Source organism: Narcine bancroftii, chromosome 2 (assembly GCF_036971445.1).
Source record: "Narcine bancroftii isolate sNarBan1 chromosome 2, sNarBan1.hap1, whole genome shotgun sequence".
NCBI lineage: Eukaryota > Metazoa > Chordata > Chondrichthyes > Torpediniformes > Narcinidae > Narcine > Narcine bancroftii.
The window spans coordinates 70,399,234-70,419,059 of record NC_091470.1 but is presented as its reverse complement, the minus strand read 5'-3'; the positions used below and the strand labels follow the sequence as shown (position 1 = coordinate 70,419,059).

At 40.4% G+C, this 19,826-nt stretch overlaps 1 protein-coding gene across 9 annotated transcripts in view; it reads left to right on the top strand.

The window, feature by feature from the left end:
* frmd6 (FERM domain containing 6) overlaps window positions 1-19,826 on the top strand; it is a 146,549-nt gene that overhangs the window by 19,933 nt on the left and 106,790 nt on the right. Inside the window, exon 1 of one of the 9 annotated variants that reach the window (XM_069917042.1) lies at window positions 3,517-3,636. The exons of the other annotated variants lie outside the window; for them this stretch is intronic. The gene's annotated coding sequence lies outside the window, so the exon portion shown is untranslated. Of the gene's footprint in view, window positions 1-3,516; window positions 3,637-19,826 lie in introns of those variants that run through there. 9 annotated transcript variants of the gene reach the window in all.

Here is a 19,826-nt window from a genome sequence, read left to right as displayed (position 1 = left end):
TTGGGCTCTGCGGTCTTCTTCAAAGGAGGTTGCTGCCCGCCAAAACTGTGAGGCGCCAAGATGCACGGTTTTGAGGCGATATCAGCCCACTGGCGGTGGTCAATGTGGCAGGCACCAAGAGATTTCTTTAGGTTGTCCTTGTACCTTTTCTTTGGTGCACCTCTGTCACGGTGGGCAGTGGAGAGCTCGCCATATAACACGATCTTGGGAAGGCGATGGTCCCTCCATTCTGGAGACGTGACCCACCCAGCCCAGCTGGATCTTCAGCAGCGTGGACTCGATGCTGTCGACCTCTGCCCATCTCGAGTACTTCGACGTTAGGGATGAAAAGCGATCCAATGGATGTTGAGGATGGAGCGGAGGACAACGGTGGTGAAAGCGTTCTAGGAGCCGTTAGGTGATGCCGGGTAGAGGACCCATGATTCGGAGTGTGGGTATGACAACGGCTCTGTATACGCTTATCTTTGTGAGGTTTTTCAGTTGGTTTGTTTTTCCAGACACTTTTGTGTAGTCTTCAAAAGGCGCTATTTGCCTTGGCGAGTCTGTTGTCTATCTCATTGTCGATCCTTGCATCTGATGATATGGTGCAGCTGAGATAGGTAAAACTGGTTGACCATTTTGAGTTTTGTGTGGCCCGATGGAGATGTGGGGGGGCTGGTAGTCATGGTGGGGAGCTGGCTGATGGGAGGACCTCAGTTTTCTTCAGGCTGACTTCCAGGCCAAAACATTTTGGCAGTTTCCGCAAAGCAGGACGTCAAGCGCTGAAGAGCTGGCTCTGAATGGGCAACTAAAGCGGCATCGTCTGCAAAGAGTAGTTTCACGGACAAGTTTCTCTTGTGTCTTGGTGTGAGCTTGCAGGCGCCTCAGATTGAAGAGACTGCCATCCGTGCGGTACCGGATGTAAAACAGCGTCTTCACTGTTGAGGTCTTTTCATGGCTTGGTTTCAGCATCATGCTGAAGAAGATTGAAAAGAGGGTTGGTGCGAGAAACACAGCCCTTGCTTCACGCCATTGTTAATGGAGAAGGGTTCAGAGAGCTCATTGCTGTATCTGACCCGACTTGTTGGTTTTTCGTGCAGTTGGATAATCCATGTTGAGGAACTTTGGGGGACATCCGATGCGCTCTAGTTATTTGCCCAAAAGCCCTTTTCCTGCTCACGGTGTCGAAGGCTTTGGTGAGGTCAACAAAGGTGATGTAGAGTCCTTTGTTTTTGTTTATATAGAATACCTATGACCATTGTCCTGTGGCAGAATCAAGGGGGTGGTGGTTTCATGGCCATTGTTCCCCAAATGAGTTATTGTGCCTCCTCACCCCTGTCCTAGCAGCAGCACATGCGATTCAAGTATGCCACTCCGCCTCCAGGTGAGAGAGTTTCAAGTATCAGTTCATGCACCCCCTCCTCCCTCCCCCCCATTAGACTTGTTCTGAGGCCAACTCTGCATGTCTTCCTTTTTTGGAAATTTAGAAATGGCCACCCTATCTCCAGAACTTCGAATAAGTTATCACTCATCTGGGCTCTTAGCTACAAAACACTGATGTTGCTTTTGTCAAACAGAAAATTTAAAAAAAAATCTTTTTCTGTTAAGTTTTATTTCCTGTAAAATCTGATGGCAAGTTGCTTGTGTGTTTTTTGCAATATGCCTAAACATAAAATTGTGCTAGTTATGCCATGGATATAATTAACTAGGAAGGATTGCATCAAGATCAGAAAGCAATCTACAGCTCATGTGTTTTCATGGGAGAGTAACCAGATAAAAGATTAACTGTCTACATAATGAGACAGGCAAGGCCGGTGAATGAAGGTTGTTTTCAGACCAGCCCCCCTTGCAAAAAGTCTTTTGGGACTGTTTGGCAATGGCCTTACCATTAAAAAAAAAAATTGCTGGTGTGACGTGGATGACTGTTGGCAATGGCCTTACCATTAAAAAAAAAAATTGCTGGTGTGACGTGACCATCACAGTTTTTCCATTCTAAAAACCTTCACTGAAAGCTTTAATGAAAATTTGTCACAGTGAAAGATTAGCATGGTTTGTTTCTGAACAGATGCTACCCACTCTGCTGAGAATTCCCAGCATCTGTGATATTTTGCTTTGGTCATAGAGAGGTATGAAGAAAAAGCCTACAGGAAGGAAAGCGGTGAAGAGGTGGAGTCGAGTAGGTGAAAGCTTGGCCACCAATGGCGAAGCGCTGACATTCAGGGATGATGTCTCAGATGCTTGTTGGACTGGCAGAGAATACAGAGATTGGGAATGAAGAGGGGGCCACAATTTGAAAACCAAGGGTAGTACTGTATGCTTTAACTAGTGCTTAATAAAGGCCAGAAGATGGAAATATCCTCCACATCGTCTGCTGAATCCTTGTAAGCAGTGTTTGTGAGGTCAGTGTTATATACTGTTCGAACTCCGGGCGTTTGCATTTGACACATTTATGGTATTTGGGTTTTGGGTTTCCTATGCTTTTGTTGGCCAGTAGTTACTAAAACTGACATCAAAAAGCCAGTAAGTTTTAAAATGTTGTGGTATGATCTGTAAAGGCCAGAAATTGAAATATGATTGGGAAATAGACAAGAGGCATGTCAGCACCTGCAAAAGGTAACATGCCCAACAATATTTTGACGCAGTACTAATCGGTTTGATCTGTTTTCAGGTGCTGTTCTCTTTTATTTGAAACCACTTTCTGGAACAAATTTGAATGATTTAATATCACCCGTGAATGGATATTGCAGCATGCTACTCTTTAAGATTTTCAGGAAGTTAATGTCAGCTCTCAGAGAGGGAGTGGAATAATAAATAGAGCAAGGTAGGTGTAAGTGTCGCAGTATTATGTTACAAAGGCAGAGTGCAGGCGATAGAAAAAAGTACAGTAAAAACAGTACAAGGGCATCCTCTTTTAACAACGAGCTCGATTTGAGAGTCTGATAACAGCAGGAAAGACACCGTTCCTAAATCTCAGGGGTTCAAGCTCATGTTACCCTTGCTCGAGGGTCGCCCCGGGTGGGTAGCTCCACCCACCAAATAACATGAAGCTCTCCAGGCCTGATTTCAATATTATGTTGCAGTGTTAACATCAGTGGAATGTCAGGAAGGGCCCAATTGCTCTTAAAAGGACAAAAAAAACAAACTGCAGCAAAATCTATAATTGAGAGAATCTGACATAAAACAGAAAATGTTAGAAATTGCTCAGCACCTGTGGAGAGAAAAAAAAGCTCACTCGCAATTAAACTGAACTGAGTTCAAATGAGAGATGTTAACCTGAAATATTAATCTGCTTCTCTCTCATCCAACACGGCTATGTATTCCCACACTATTCACTTTCAGCAAGATGGGCTAACTTGCAGGTCAGTTTCCAAATACTCCCACCTTGCTCATTGCATTCTGGATGAGGTTGGGGTTAAAACTGGGCCCAAGGTGAATCAGGACATTACAAGAGACTAATTAAAAACATACAGAAATGCTGAAGAAACTCAGCCGCCTTGCAGAGTTCATGGGAGGTGAAGATATATTGCTGATGTTTTGAGCCTGTGCCCTTCTTCAAGGTATAAGCAAAAAAAGGAAGACCTCAGAATAAAGACTGAGAAATGGCAGGGAGAGGAGTCCAGACCAACACAAGGTGTTAACTGGATCTGACGAGGAAAGGTGAGAAATTATTTGGTTCTGTGAAAGGAGACAGTGGGAAAAGGGAAAAGAGAGACCAACCTGGGAAAGCTGACAGTGGGAAGACTGGGTGGGGGGTGGAGTCTATGTTAATGCAATTCAGATGGAGGGTGCTCAGTCAGAAGATGAAGTGTTGTTCCTCCAGTTTGTTGGTGGTCTCATTCGGGCAATGCACGAGACCATGGACAGACATGTCAGGCAAGGGAATGGGACAAGGAATCCACGCTATTGTGGCGGACAGAGCCAAGGTGCTCAGTAAAGTCTGGCCTAGTCTCTCCAATGTAGAGGAGACCACAACTGAATCATGGGATACAGTAGATCAGTCCTGAAGATTCACAAGTGAAATGATGCTTCACTTGGAAAGACAGTTTGTGGGGCCCTGAATGGTGGTGAGGGAGGACGTGTGGGTGCAAACGGAGCATAATTTTTACAACAATAACAGTGTCTGCAGCCTTTTTTTGGTTCACTCAGTTACAGGAGACTGCAGATGCTGGAATATGAAGCAAAAACAAACTGTTGGAAGGCTCAGCAGGACAAACTACAAACCAATAATCTACTGATTTCTACCAGCAGTTTGTATCTGCTCCAAGAAGAATCAGTGAAGGGAGCCTTGTGCAGTGTGTTTGTGTGTTCAATGTGTGAATAGGTTCAGGAAGTGAAGCAGAATATACCAAAGCATCTAGTTCAGAAGATCTCGATCCCAATGGAATAGTTGACCACTAGCCATAGTGGACACCCAACCATTCATTCACCATGCCTACTCAACAGGCAATTCTAAACTGATCAAAACCTGGAGATAGTACAGAAAGGGAGCATCATCATGGAGATAAAATGGGGATTAAGATTTTTAAAGATTGGTTTGGATATATTAGTGAAAGTTGTTTCTTCTGGGAGTTGGTGATAACATTGGAGGGTGGGGTATTGGGAGAACGATAGGAAAGATGGGAATAAATGATTTTTGGAGGTTTTTTTAAAAATGTGGAATACTTTTCCACATGGGGAGTTGAGGCATAAAATAGGACAAATACTATATATATTCATGTAAAAGTTTACCCCACATTTATGGCCAAATAATCTGGTATTTTCCATACTTTTCATGTAAAAGTCAACCCTAGTGTCTCACCTCGGCCCCAGCTGACTGCAAGGTGGAGCTTCCAATGCCTTGATTGCGAACTCGCGCTTCAGCCGTGGCCACCCATAGGCTGTAGCTCCTGACACCTCGAACTCATGCCTGCCCATCGGAGCTCGCGACCCCTCAGTCACGAACTTTCACCTCAGGCCCCAGCTGCCTCCAGGTCTAAGCTCCCTACGTCTTTGATGTGGATTTCCCACCTGGTCCTTGCCACCCAAAGACCAGAGCACCCAGCGCCTTAGATGACGCAGATAACTACCATATTCCCGACCTCCGCTGTACCAGCATCCACACACCCTCACCAGTTCCAACACCAACCTCAGCCTCTGCAGGGCTACCACCACTGCTGGATCCCACAGGTTCATCCTCCCAACCACCAGTCCTTACCCTTGCCTCTCCCCTCATACCTTACTCAACCCCATCTCCACCTTTGAAGATCCCTTACAACCCTTTGTGCTTTTACTTTAATCGTCTTTTGGTCGTATGGATTTTTGTGCGTTTTGATGTCCAGATTCTATTATTACTTTAATTCATTATGATTTTGTTATTTATGTGTTTAGAGATCATTTAGACTTCTGCTACTGGTACGGTATTTTGGATTCAAGTGTGAACTTCAGTCCTTCAAATGTAGTATCCATGTAATAGTTAACCCCAAAATTTAACATTAAATTTTAAGAGGCGGCATGTTAAGCATAATGGTTAGTACAACGCTGTAACAGTGCCAGTGAACAGGACTTGGGTTCAAATCCCACGCTGTCTGTAAAGAGTTTAAGTTCTCCTCTTGTCTGCATGGATTTTTCCACCATTCTAAATGTACCGGGGATATAGGTCAGTTGGGTGTGATTTGTCGGCACAGGCTTGTGGGCTGAAATGGGCTATTGCCGTGCTGTATGTCTAAATTTAAATTTATATGAAAAAAAATTTAAATGGTCTAGAAAATTTGACTTTTATGTGAGTATATACGGTAATTGAAGTAGAAGGAATGTAAGGCCGTGTCTAAAGCATTGAGCAATGTAATTACTCAGATTGCTTTAAGAAAAAGACATCCTGCTGGGCCAAATCTGCCATTCTACATTCTAGCCCATATTCATAGTGCCTGCGTGCAAGTTGTAACAAAGTATGAATATTGAAACAGACAATTTTTAAAAGCTTTTCTTCATCCTGGAGAGAAACATTTCTGATTGTCCAACACCTTGTATATGTATTGAAAATGAACATAAGAGCAGGAGTAGGCCATCCATCCCATTGTGCCAGCTCTGCCATTTAATTAGATCATGACCTATCTGATGATAGACTCATCTCCACCTACCTGCCTCCCCCCCACCCCCCATTATCTCTTACTTTCCCTACTTTGTAAAAAATCTATCCAACCTTACCTTAAATATATTTACTGAGGTCACCTCCACTGCTTCAATGGGCAGCAAATTCCATAAATTCACCACTGTCTGGGAAAAGCAGTTCCTCCTCAGCTCTGTCCTGAATCTGCTATCCAAAATTTTGAAGAAATTTGCCCTGAAAATGTTTTAAACTCCATCAGTTTTGACATAATTGTAGAGACTAGAATTATGAGTTTTTTTTTAATTAAATGAGGGCTTCTAGTCATTATTACTTTGTTTCACACTCATAGGCTTCCTTCTATTCCTTGTGGCACAAACCAGTGGCTTTTTGGGCCAATCCCCAATGAAACAAGCCAAGAGCTAACACCCTGTTTTCTATTTGGGATGCACAATCTTATCTTTTTTTCATCACTCACATCTCATTCATATATTCAAGGTGCAAAAATTACACTGGTCAAAGTAAACAAGTAGTGTTTTGAAGAGATTGTAAAACGATGTCTTACTGTCTTCAGCTTGTATTAATTATGAAATTAAGCAGTGAACACTATTAACAAGATCTTCAAAGGAAAAAGATTAAAGCATTTTCTGGCTAGACAATTTAGAATTTTTTTGGTGCTGCTTTGAGATTTTAAAAATTTGGGCATTTGAGATGTGAATTATTGATTCAGTTATACTATTTCTGAAACTGAAAGATAAATATAATGATTATGTAACACAGTGTTATATTAAGAAACAATGAGAGGAATTTTAATTCAATTGTACCATATATGAAGCTGAAAGATAAATATAAAGATGATATAACACTGATATCAGGATCTTACAGAATTTGAGATGGGAAGTAGCTGTTCAAATTGTCCAGCACTTGGTTTAAAAATAGTGTGTTGCATTCAGAGAGCCATAAAAATAATTCTCTCGTATTTTCTCCCTTGTTAAGTATAGGTTGTATAAAAATAACTTTGTTTTCACGTGATGTTTCTCCCCTGGCAGCAGACCTTAACACAAGACTAAGCAGGAGGAGTGGCAGGAAAAAAATCTGAACTGCCAACGAACAATAACTGCTTCAAATTCTCAGAATAGTCTTGTTTCTCCACTTGGTTTAAGCTGAGTTGCTTCAGTGCTGAGTTTAATTAAATCAATGCAGATTTGTGTTTCGATAGTGCTATTGTCATCAAAATATTTAAATATTCTCCATTCTACATTAATATAGTTACTAAGGGTAATTGTATTGCTCAATTTGTTAAATACATTTATTCTGTATGTGCCTGTAGTCCAGAAAGTGTGGACCATAAACTCTGTTGGACGCACATAAGTTTTAACATGTGGGTTTGTCTGGTTCCATGTGGCTTTTATACCTTGTATTCAGGGCAAACATCACTTACTAAACATACGCATAAGTGTTTTAAGATGAGATTCATTATGAGATGCATTTTTGACCACATACCATTCCACATTCTACGCACTTTCACCTTCTCATTAACCGAATAGGCCTCGCCTTAGCTCATCTGCCATTGAAACTGTCTTTGACACCAGAGTTAAATTCGGACTCTGCTATTCCCTTGGACTTCTAGCTGACCTTCCCATTTTACCATAGGAAAATGGTGCTCATCCAAAAACATCTATTCCCGATCTTAACTTGTGGCAAACCCCATTCACTCACGACCTCCTTGACATACTCAGCTGTCTTTGGTTCCATGTTCAGCAACGCCTCAAGTTTCTGCTTCTCATACTTATGTGCATATCCTTCCATGGCATTAATTGTGCGGTCTCTGTAGCCTCATTTACCCAATAAGACACCAAGGTCTCCTTGCTCCTCTAGTTCTGGAATTTAGTGTCTGTGCATCTCTGGTTTTAAATTCACTGCCAGTGCTGGTCACACTTTCAGCTACCTCAGTATGGAATTTCCTCCCTACGCCTCTGTCCCTCTTCTATAAAGTACTCCTTCAAGCCTGCCTCTTTGACCAAATATTTGGTCATTGAACCTCAGGGCCAATGGCATTCTATTTTTCTTTTAATTCATAATTCTCTCTTGTCACATAAGAGGTGTTGTCTTAATACTGGAGTCTGGAAATTCTTCCATGCTTTGATAGTGCTACACGACAGAACCATACACGGGGACCCTCTGCTGCAGAATTCTGTGGTGTGTGAGATCCATGGTACTGTGAGCAATCAAACAGGCCTATCGACAAAGACTTGGTCCAGCTGTCCGAGGAGGTTGATCTGGATCATGCTTGTGAGGGTGCTGGGTGGCATGGGGCCAGAGGATAAGGTGCAGTAAGTCTCCTTTAGTAATTTAAAGGGAATTTATCAGTAGATAGCTTCAAGTGCCAGGGTCTTGGACTTGCTTAGGCTGGGCATAGGGAATGCAAATGCCACATTCTAGTATCCAAGCATGGACATCCCTCATTTGAACATTTAAAAATTTATAAAACAATCTGTCTGTTGATAGATTCAATTACCTGATTTATAAGTAATAGCCACATGATCTAGGAATTCTATCACATTGTGCAAAGCTTAACATTATCAGAAAGTGTGTAAGTGAGTGGTTTATTCCATCTACAAGTCACACATGTAAATGTCTTATTCAGTCCCGTGACGTGCTGCTGGACATCACTGTTCATGTTTGGGTCTGTCTGCATTAACACATCAAGTGGATTGAATATTCTGAAACATGTTGGCATCATTCATCAAAGTTACCATTGTGTACACTTTCATTTATAAGTTTATCTACTTTTCAATGAATTTAAGGTCAACACATGATCAACCCATCCTAAAATTTTCTGCTTCTCATATTAGTTAACCACTTGGGTAATGAGTGGATGGAGTTTAGGCTGTGGGTGGAGAAACTTTATTAACTGTCATATGGATGTGCTTCTCTGCCTGGACTGCGATACTACCCCTCCTTAATACTTACAAACTTGATACTGCCCTCTTATCCCACCCCAATAACAGGGTGGAGACAATCGGATAATAAAATGTGATGCCAAGTACTGTAAACCTCAATAAGCACATGGAGCATCCTTCTGTTTATAGTATATTAAATCCTGTCATTAAAATAGACATCCCCTCTTGGCAAACCAAAAGGATAAACAAGCATTCACTTTGAAATCAAAAGATAATGATGCTCCAAGTCCTCTGAAGAAGCATCCACAACAACCTATTGTACGAGACCAAAGATCTGATGAACTTGGAAGCATAGAATAGAGAACAAATATGTGGAAATTGCAACCTTGTGATCTGCCCATAAGATGGGAGTGGAACAGGCACAGTGTTGGACAGACAAAAACACAGGGAGACCTAGACAGGTTGGAGCCTATGAAAAGCTAAATTAACACATTGGTAGAAGTAGTGCAATGAAATAATTTTGCATAATTTAACAGGAAGTGGGTTAATTGCAAGTGTTTATTGCACAATTTTGAATTCAAGCAATTCATAAATGGATGCAAGGAAACAGAATGAGAATTTGAAGTAGTAAACATTGCACAAGATTTCATTAGCTGAGTGTATAGGTTTCTTCCATCTGCATCTTGCCATGAACAGGGTGGCATGATCCATCATAAAAACTGAATAGCCAGATGGATGTATCTTGCAATTATTGCAATCAATAGTACATGATTTTTTTTCTTATCAAAATAAGCTACATGGGAATGAAATGTAAATAAAGGAATATAGAATGTAGAAAAATATAGCACAGGAACAGGCCCTTCATCACAGTATGTCTGTGCTGACCTTGATTTTTGATGCAGAATTAAACTCGCCCCATTTGTCTACTCTTGATCAATATGTCTCCATTCTCAGCATATTTATGTGCCTATCTAAATGTCTCTTAAATATCACTATTATATCTGCTTCCACTACCCCTGTTCACAATGTGTTCCAGGCACATACTGCTTTCTGTATGAAAATATTTGCCTCGCACATTCCCTTTAAACTTTCCATCTTAAACCTGTGCCCTCTAATCTTTAACTTTTTCAACCTAGGGGAAAATATTAATGATACCCTATCTATACCTCTCCGCATTTTGTGATTTTCTATCTTGTCACCCCTCGGCTTCTGATGCTTTAGAGAAAACAGCCCAAGTTTGTCCACCCTCTGACAACAAGAAGGCCTTTGACAAAGGGCTGCAAATGAGGGTCCTTAACAAGATACTGCGATGGTATAGCAGGAAACGTATTTGCGTGGGTAGAGCATTGGCTGATTAGCAGGAAGCAGAGAGTCAGGATACAGGGATCATTTTCTGGTTGGCTACCAGGTGCTAGTGGATTTCCACAGGGGTCAGTATTGGGGTCACTTGTTTTTATGTTGTATGTTAATAATTTATATTATGGAATGGCTTTGTGGCCACGTTTACAGGTGTTACAAAGGTAGGTGGAGGAGCAGATAGTGTTGAGGAAACAGGGAGTCTGTAGAAGGACAGATTGAGGATTGGCAGAGAAATGTCAAATGAAATACAATGTTGGAAAGTCAAAGGTCATGGTAGAAAAAAATTAATGGGCAGATTTTTTTAAATTGGAGAAAATTAAAAATACCCAGATGAAATTTGGTTAGGAGAAAGAGGGAGGTGTACAAGAGGTATAAACAGCAGGATGCTGAGAAATTGAAAGATCACTACAAGGAGTGTAGAAAAAATCTTAAGAAAGAAATTAGAAAGGCCAAAAAGAGGCACGAAGAGGCTTTGGCAGGCAGAGTAAGAATAAATCCAAAGGGTTTCTATAGGTTCATTAAAAGTAAAAGATTAGTGAGGGATAAAATTGGACCCCTTGTAGATAGGGAGGGTAGGTTGAGTGAGAAGTCAGAGGAGATGGGGGAAATTTTAAATGATTTCACTGGGGAAAAAAATATTGTACCAGTTGAAGTAAAGTAAAATAGTGGGGAGGTCATGAATCATATAAGGATAACCGAGGAGGTAGTGATGGCAGTGTTAAAAAAGATGGACAAATCTCCGGGTCCGGACAAAGTGCCAAGGACACTCAGGGAGGTTAGTGTACAGATAGTGGGGCCTTTAACAGAGATATTTAGGATGTCACTAGTCACGGGGGTAGTGCCAGAGGATTGGAGGGTGGCTCATGTTGTTCCGGTGTTAAAGAAAGGGTCCAAATGTAAGCCTGGAAATTATAGACCTGTCAGTCTGACGTCTGTGGTGGGTAAGTTGATGGAAAGTGTTCTGAGGGATGGCATTTACAAATATTTGGATGAACAGGGATTGAAAGGTAGTAGTCAGCATGGTTTTGTCAGGGGTAGATCATGCTTAACAAACCTTATACAGTTTTTCGAGGGGGTTACGAAAAAGATTGATGAAGGGAAGGCTGTGGATGTTGTCTATTTAGACTTTAGTAAAGCTTTTGACAAAGTTCCCCACAGGAGGTTAGGTAAAAAGGTAGAGGCATTAGGTATAAATAAGGAAGTAGTGAAATGGATTCAGCAATGGTTGGATGGGAGGTGTCAGAGAGTACTAGTAGAAAATTGTTTGTAAAATTGGAGGCCAGTGACTAGTGGAGTTCCTCAGGGATCGGTCCTGGGTCCACTATTGTTTGTTAAATATATTGATGATCTGGAAGAAGGGGTGGTGAAGTGGATAAGTAAGTTTGCAGATGATACAAAGATTGGTGATATTGTGGACAGTGAGGAAGATTACCGTAGCTTAAAAAGAGGTATAGGAAAGCTAGAGGAATGGGCTGAGAAATGACTGATGGAATTTAATACGGATAAGTGTGAAGTGTTGCATTTTGGAAAGACGAATCTAAATAGGTCATATACATTGAATGCTAGACAATTGAGGAGTGCAGAGCAACAAAGGGATTTAGGAGTTATGGTAAACAGTACCCTCAAATTTTTTTTAAACTTTCTTTATTCGTTCAAAAAACAAATAATATATGACATATACAGCAATTAAACATGAACATGAGCCTTTATATATATATATATATATATGAAAAAAAAGTAAAGAAACCCCCCCTTCAGCCAACTCTCCGAAGGAGAGCCATAAAAAAAGAAAGAATATTAAAGAAAAAGTTAAATATATATTAAAATCTAATCAATGTAAATTGAAATGTAAATATTCTGAATATAACAGCCAATTATTAATTAAAAAATTATTATCATGCGAAACATACGTAATGTTTTCCATTATTAAACAATATTTCATCTCATTATCCCATCTATAATCTATCAATCATATTTGTATCTTTCCACATACTAGCAATACATTTTTTTGCTACGGATAAAGCTAAATATGCAAAAGAAAGCAGGAACTTATCTAATCCCAAACCTTTCAGAGGTTGCAAACTACCCAATAAAAAATACTGTTGGATCTAAAACTATTTTAATCTTATACAGGAATTGTAAAAACGATTGAATTTTCTTCCAAAAAGATTGTATATGTATATATAACCAAACAGCATGAAAAAAGTTCCAACCTTATCACCACATCTAAAACACAAATCTGATTCATTAAAACCATATTTTTTAAATTTTTCAGGTGTCAAATATAATTGATGTAAAAAAATTGTAATTAATTATTGCATAACGAGCATTTATCAATCTAGTTACACTATCATAACAGATATCTAACCAATCAGCTTCAGAAAAAATAAAACCAATATCCACTTCCCATTTAATTTTAGATCTATTCCAACCCTTTTTATCCACACCATCCTGTAATATTTGATACATAAATGAAATATAGCCCTTCTCTGGTACCTTCATAAGAAAAGTCTCAAATTTAGTCATTTTAGGTAAAATCATATCTCTACCAAACAAACATTTTACTAAAGATTGAATTTGATAATAAAGAAATAAAGAATTCTTATCAATATCAAAATCTTCCCTCATCTGATTAAAAGATAAAAACTTACCCTCTTTAAAACAAACTCCCAAATTTTTCACACCTTTAAATCTCCAATGCAATAAACTTTGATTATGTATTGAAAAAGAAATAAGTTGATTATTATACAACTGAGTCAAAGCCAATAATTTACCCCTAGACTCTATTGTCACATTTGTGGCCCGAAATGTGAAGTTAATAAAACATCGAACACAAGTTTATCAGGTAAACTTCTCAAGGTCTTTATTTTCCAGTTTCCTTTGTTCTCCTGCTTGTGCTCTTATCTCTCTCTCTCTCATACCACATGACTTCCGGTACATCTCCTACATATTCATTAGCATGACATCCCTCCTTTAATCAGAAATAAACTTTACCTTCACTTATCAATATCCCTCGGAAACATGCAAACATTGTAACTAATGGTAATACTATAACTCAACTACATAAAGTTTACTTCCTACAGCACTCATACATGCACTTTATGATATAAGATTAAAATACTGTCCCAAAGTTCTTATTAAAACTATGGCACAAAGTCTTCGTATCGTTTGGGCACTTTCCGGTTTCGTTTGTCGTCGCTTCTCGGTTGCTCACTCTCAGCGTCGGAAATACTGCTCGCCACGGCTTCGGGTGTTTCTGGCGCTCTAGTCACTTCATCAGGAGTGCTGGTAACTGCCTCTGGAACATCATCAGGTCTCTCAGTTTCAGCATCTCGTATTGGCCTTTCAACCTCTTCGCTCGATGTATCTCTGGACTGGTACCTTTTTACACCTGATACATTTCTCTTATACAGGACTCCAGTCGGAGACTTGACTGTCACCATACTGCCACTTCTGGATACGACAGTATAGGGTTGATGGTAATAAGGTGTGTCTAGCTTACCACCAGTTTCATGCCTCACTAGAACATTATCTCCTGGCATGATGTCTGAGTACTTGGCTCCACGTTTCGAATCTGTGTACAGCTTTGCTGCACCTTTCTTTTCAGCATCATGGTCCCTCATCTCCTGGTCGTCTCGGATTTCCTTTATTTCTGGCATTTTTGTGCGGATTTTTCTCCCAAAAAATGCTTCTGCAGGACTTTTTCCAGTGGTTGCATGAGGCATTGCTCGATAGACAGCCACATAAGATAGCAATGCTTCTCGCCAATTTTGTCCTTCTGCGTGTGCAATCCGCAATCGTTTTTCAATGGACTGATTTTGTCTCTCTACTTCTCCGTTGGCTTGCGGCCATTTCGGAGTTACTTTATGATGGTGAATACCTGTGGTCCTCATGTATTCCGCAAATGTCTCTGAAATGAATTGTGGACCATCGTCAGAGTATAATGTAACAGGTAATCCATATCTTGCGAATATCTCTGCTAATGCTTTTATTATTTTTTTCAGTGGTTGTGGACTTCAACACCACGTACTCATAGTATCTGCTGTAGTAATCTATCACTACCATAATTGATTCACCCGTCGGTAAATGTCCAAGGAAATCAACAGCTACGTCGATCCATGGTCCTGTCGGGAGTTGCGTACTCCGGATCAGTTCTGGCGGATTACTCCTACTTGTGATTTGACATCCGTGACAAGTTTTAACAAATTTCTCTGTGTCTTTATCACAACCTGGCCACCATACCTTGGTCCTGAGGTTTTGCTTGGTACCAAAAATACCTAGGTGTCCTTCATGCGCTAAGGATACAATCTTTGGTCTCAATCTTTGCGGTATCACCAATCTGCAACCTCTCAATACACACTGTCCGATGCAACAAAGTTCGTCTCTAATGTGAATGTAAGCCTTGTGAGTACACTTGTCCCATTGTCCACTCTGTATGCATTCTCTTACTTCCATGAGTTCTGGATCACGTTGGATTCTCTCTCGACTTCCTTCGTAGTCACAGCTTTCGGTGTCGACTGAATAGCTATGAAGCGTACAAAGCTCTCTGTTTCTGTTCCCAATTCTGACTTGGATTGTGGACCACCATCCTTCACCAATCTGGACAGCGGATCAGCAATGTTTGTTTTCCCTGCAATGTGGATTACTTTATATTTGTAGGGTTGTAGTCTGAGTACCCATCTCTCCATTCTGGCACATGGTTTGGATCTAGGTGCATAGATCACTTCTAATGGCTTATGATCTGTGATGAGTTCAAATTCGATGCCGTATAAATATGCATGGAACCTCTCACAGGCCCATACAAGTCCGAGTGCTTCTTTCTCTGTCTGAGAGTATCTTCTTTCCACATCTGATAACGATCTGCTGGCATAGGCAATGATTCTTGGTTCTCCATCATGCATCTGGACCAACATGGCTCCTAAACCAACCGGGCTGGCATCCGCTATGACTTTGGTTGATGCCGCCGGATCATAATATCCAAGAGTTTTTGTATCTGTCAGGCTTTGCTTCAGCACTGTGAACGCTTTCTTCTGCTCAGATCCAAAATGAAATGGTACACCTTTCATGGTTAGTTTCCTTAGTGGTTCTGCCACTGTAGCGAAATTAGGAATGAACTTTGCACAAAAATTGACCAATCCCAGGAAACTCCTCACCTCTGTTGCATTCTGAGGTGCACGTGCCTCTTCAATAGCTTTCACCTTGGCCTCTGCAGGGTTTAGTCTTTCCCGTGTAAGTCTGTGTCCCATGAAGTCCATTTCTGACACACTGAAATGGCACTTGTTTCCATTCACGGTAAGGCCTGCCTCCTGTAGTCTAGATAGTACACGCCTCAACCGTTTGTCATGCTCTTCCTTTGTTGGTGCATGGACTATGATGTCGTCAGAAATGTTGGCAACTCCAGGAATGCCTTGAATCACTCGATGGATTTCATACTGGTAGATCTCCGAAGCTGCATTAATTCCAAATGATAGTCTATTGTAACGATACAATCCACAGTGAGTCACAAATGTTGTTACATCTCGGGAACCTGGATCCAGCTCTAATTGATGATAGCCCCATTTCAGATCAATTTTTGAGAATACCTTGCTGGTAGTTAGTTCTTGAAGTATTTCCTCCACTGTTGGTATAGGATGTCGCTCTCTAATTATAGCTTCATTGGCCATTCTCATGTCAACACATGGTCTTATGTCACCCTTTGGTTTGGGCACAATCACTACGGGACTGACCCATTGTGTCGAATGTTCCACCGGTTCAATAATGTCTTGTTCGATCAATTCTTTAATTTTGGCTTCGACTTTCCCACGAAGTCCAAACGGAGTTCGGCGCATTGGTTGTGCCTTGGGTTTGACTGTTTCATCTACCGCTAGCTTCAATTGTCGACCTTTCAGCTTTCCCACTCCTTGGAAGACTGCGGGGAATTCTTGCTTCATATCATCGTATGACTGAATTGAATTGACACAAGCTCCAATATGAAGTATTGCCAGGTCTTGCGCTGTGCTTCTACTCAGCAATGGTTCTCCCCTCTCTTCTATGACCATAAACTCTGCTTCGGTGTACTTATCTCCAGCTTCAACAGTTGCAGTAAAACATCCAATGGTCTGCAATGGCTTGGTTGCTGTGTATGGATACAGTTTCTTGGAACACTTCTTTGAGGTACAGATGATCTTTTTCCTTTTCAACTTCTCCCATAAATGTCGATCAATCACATTACTGTCACTGCCTGAGTCTACAATGACCTGCACTGTCACTCCACCAATGATCACTGGGACCTTCTCATGATGTACTTCATTCAACGTAAATTGGTAACAACTCTGTTCCTCCTGGGTATCATCATCGTCACCGTCTATCTGACGAATGGTATCTTTCTTTCCAGGATACTTTCCTTTCCCCCAGGTTTTGCCTTTGGAAGTTGTACTCTTCCTCTTCTGGTCTGCATTGGACTTGCTTTTGCACTTCTTTGCAAAGTGGTCCTTACCTCCACACTTTCTGCAAACTTTGCCTTTGGCCGGGCAATATGGGTCTTTTCCAAAGTGACCTCAGTTTCCACATCGATAACACTCCACGTCCTGTGTCGACGCATATCTTGGCTGATTATGGCGATGTGAGAGCCTCTTAATTTCCTGGCTTGAGTTGTCTTTCAGGGTCATGGTATGAAATTGCCCTTCAACAGCCTCTAATGCAGCAGCAATGGTTAAAGCATCGGTGAGTTCCAACTCACTCCCTCTTTCCAGTAGATGTCTTCTGAGTTTGTCTGATCTGCAGTGCTGTACGACTTGATCCAATAATTGGTTGTCCAAATCAGCTGGCATGTAATTGCATCCAACAGCTAGCTGGCGTAGTCTCGTCACGTACTGAGCAATTGTCTGGCCATCTTCTTGTCTCGTTCTCCGAAACAAATGGCGTTGAAATGTAGCATTCGGTGTCACTACATAGTGTGCATTTAATGCATCTACCGCTTTCCGGTACTCATCCTTTCTTCCAGTATTCAAAAGTGTCTTAAATGTTTCCCGAACTGCAGGTCCAGCAGTGAAAAGAAGTAACGCCCTCCTCTGCGCTTTTTGTTCAACCATACCGGTATCTAGAAATAGGCCACGACTGTCGGCGTAGGATTCAAATTCTTCCAGCCATGCCTTCCACTTCACACTTACAGTGCTTGCATCACCCATTGGGTCAAAATGAGCAATTCCACTATGTGTAAGAAAGTCACCGTCTGCCCCAGCCATGAGGAAATATTTCATCCCCAAAAGTACTGAGTCAAAGGGAAAATTCTTATCACCTTGAAGTTGTCTGTAATCCTCTGTAATCTTGTTTAGTCTTTAATTTTCTTCAAGCTTCTTTCATCCTTGTCGCCAATGTCACATTTGTGGCCCGAAATGTGAAGTTAATAAAACAGCGAACACAAGTTTTATCAGGTAAACTTCTCAGGGTCTTTATTTTCCAGTTTCCTTTGTTCTCCTGCTTGTGCTCTTATCTCTCTCTCTCATACCACATGACTTCCGGTACATCTCATACATATTCATTATCATGACACCTATCATTTTATTTTTCTTTATCCATAACTTCATTAAATGTTTTAGTATAGGCACATTATATTGTTGTAACAAATTTATATTCCACCTAAACAAAAATTGATGTATTTCAATTTCAGAAATACTTGCCATTTCAATTTTAGCCCAACTAGGAGGCCGTACCAAATCCATCAATGAACTAATAAATTTAAGTTGGGCTGCCTCATAATAATTTTGAAAATGTGTAAACGTAGTCCCCCAACTCATATTTCCAAGTTAATTTATTCAAAGTTACTCTTGAAAATTTACCCCTCCATAAAAACTCCCTAACCATTTTATTCAAATCTCGAAAAAAAAGTTATCAAGTAAATACGGAAGAGATTGAAACAAATATTGTATATGCGGAAATATATTCATCTTAATTGTATTTATCCTTCCCATTAAGTTAGTAGGTAAATCTTTCCATTTAATCAAATCAGTTTTAATTTTTTTCATTAACGGAGCATAATTTAATTTATATAAAGATTGATAATTAACATTCAAAATTATACCCAGATATTTAATTCAATCAATCCACTTCAAATTAATAATATTCTTACCGGTAATATTTCACATTTTTCCCAATTAACTTTATATCCAGAAAGACATCCATATTGTATTAAACATTCCTTCAAATGCAAAAGTGACTGAGCTGGGTTTATTAAATACACCAATACATCATCAGCAAATAAATTAATTTTATACTCCCCATCTAAAACTTTCATACCTTGTATCTGTGTATTTTGATTTATCAACTGTGCTAAAGGTTCAATCACTAACGCAAACAAAGCTGGTGATAAAGGACAACCTTGACGAGTTGATCGAGTTAACTTAAAAGATTAAATGAGGAGCCCAAAACTGCTCATAAAACTCCGTGAGGTCTCACCTAAGAGCCTCAACATCACATCCCTGTTCTTATATTCTATTCCTCTTGAAATAAATGCCAGCATTTATTTCCGAAATCAAACCATTCGTCAATACTCTAACTACCGGTTTACTATATGGAGCCCTAATCCAACCAATAAAAGAAGGACCAAACTTAAATTTCTCCAAAACTTTAAACAAAAAATTCCATTCAACTCTATCAAATGCTTTTTCTGCATCTAAGGATATCACCATCGGGTGATCTAAAGATTGTCAAAATCTATTAATCAAACTAATCACGAGCAAAATGTTATCTGAAGCATATCTATTCTTTATAAAAACCTGTTTGATCAATATGAATCAATTTTGGTAAAAATTTTGCCAATCACCTTCAAAGTTGATACTCAGGTAGATAGTGGTGAAGAAGGCATTTGGAATGTTGGCCTTCATAAATCGGAGTATTGAATTCAAGAGTTGGGATGTTATGATGAAATTGTTCAAAGCCAAAATTTGGAATACTGTGTGCAGTTTTGGTCACCAAATTATAGGAAGGATATAAACAAAATAGAGAGAGTGCAGAGAAGGTTCAAGAGAATGTTGACAAGATGTCAAGGTTTGAGTTACAGAGAAAGGTTGAGCAGCCTGGGGCTTTTTTCTCTGGAGCGTAGAAGATTGAGGGGGGATTTGATGGAGGTGTTCAAGATTTTAAAAGGGACAGAGAGAGTCAACGTGGATAGGCTTTTTCAATTGAGAGTGGTGGATATTCAAACCAGAGGCCATGGTTTGAGATTGAAAGGGGAACATGAGGGGAAATTTCTTCACGCAAAGGGTGGTTGGGATGTGGAATAAGCTTCTGGCGGAGGTGGTTGAAGCAGGAACGTTATTTACATTTAAGGAAAGGCTGGATATTTACATGGAGGGGAGAGGATTGGAGGGGTATGGACCGGGTGCTGGTCAGTGGGATTAGGAGGGTGGGGATTTGTTCCGGCATGGACTAGTAGGCCCAAACTGGCCTGTTCTGTGCTGTATATGGTTATATGGTAAAGGGATCTGGGAGTCCTCATGCAGGATAACTTGAAGGTAAACTTGCAT